The sequence below is a fragment of the Trichechus manatus genome, unplaced genomic scaffold, assembly GCF_000243295.1.
Source record: "Trichechus manatus latirostris isolate Lorelei unplaced genomic scaffold, TriManLat1.0 scaffold00107, whole genome shotgun sequence".
Classification (NCBI taxonomy): Eukaryota; Metazoa; Chordata; class Mammalia; order Sirenia; family Trichechidae; genus Trichechus; species Trichechus manatus.
In genome coordinates this window covers 2,455,724-2,456,488 of record NW_004444043.1, presented here as the reverse complement: position 1 = coordinate 2,456,488, position 765 = coordinate 2,455,724, and the positions used below count along the sequence as shown (strand labels likewise).

The following is a 765-nucleotide window of genomic DNA, read 5'->3' as shown; positions in this document are numbered from 1 at the left end:
ATTCTTCCTTCCCCCAGAGGCTCAAAGAACCCCCAGACCAAACTCAGAAGTTGTATGGGTCCTTGACTTTTGAGTTGGCCCTGACTTATGGTTACCACATGCACAATGGAATAAAATGCTGCCCAGCCCTGTACTATCCCCCTGATACGTTACAGATCAGACTGTTGTCATCTATGAGGTTTTCATTGGTTCATTTCTGGAAGTTGAATGTCAGGCCTTTCTTCCTAGTCTGTCTTAGTCTGGAAGCTCCTTTGAAACCTGTCCAGCATTATAACAACATGCAAGTCTTTACTGTCACACATGTGGTGACTGCATGAGGTGCATTGGCCAGGAATTGAACCTGGGCCTCCTGCATGGGAGGTGAGAATTCTACCACTGAATCACCCATGCCCCCGTTACAGTAGAGGCTGACAGGCTGTGTAACTGAGAAATTGAGAACCTTCTAATGTGGAGAAGGTCAATTTAACATCACTCAGTGCTCCCTTTATTAGCACCTATTAGGGACTGAATTGTGTCCCCCCAAATATGTGTTGAAGTCCTAACCCCTGTACCTATAAACATGACCTGTTTGGAAATAGGGGTTTCTTTTATGTTAATGAGATAGTAAAAGAGTAGGGTGGGTCCTAAACCTAATCACTCAGATGTCTCTTATAAAAAGAGCAGAATAGACATAGACGCACACAGAGGAGGAGGATGCCATGTGAAGACTGAGACAGATGAATGTACAAACCCAGGAATGCCAAGGATTGCTGACAGCTACTAGAA

The 765-nt window shown here is 44.6% G+C and overlaps 1 non-coding gene across 1 annotated transcript; it reads right to left on the bottom strand.

The window, feature by feature from the left end:
• Positions 1-319: 319 nt before the first annotated feature.
• On the bottom strand, positions 320-390 carry TRNAG-CCC (transfer RNA glycine (anticodon CCC)). The gene has a single exon. It is a non-coding gene; the product is annotated as a tRNA-Gly (tRNA).
• Positions 391-765: the final 375 nt, after the last annotated feature.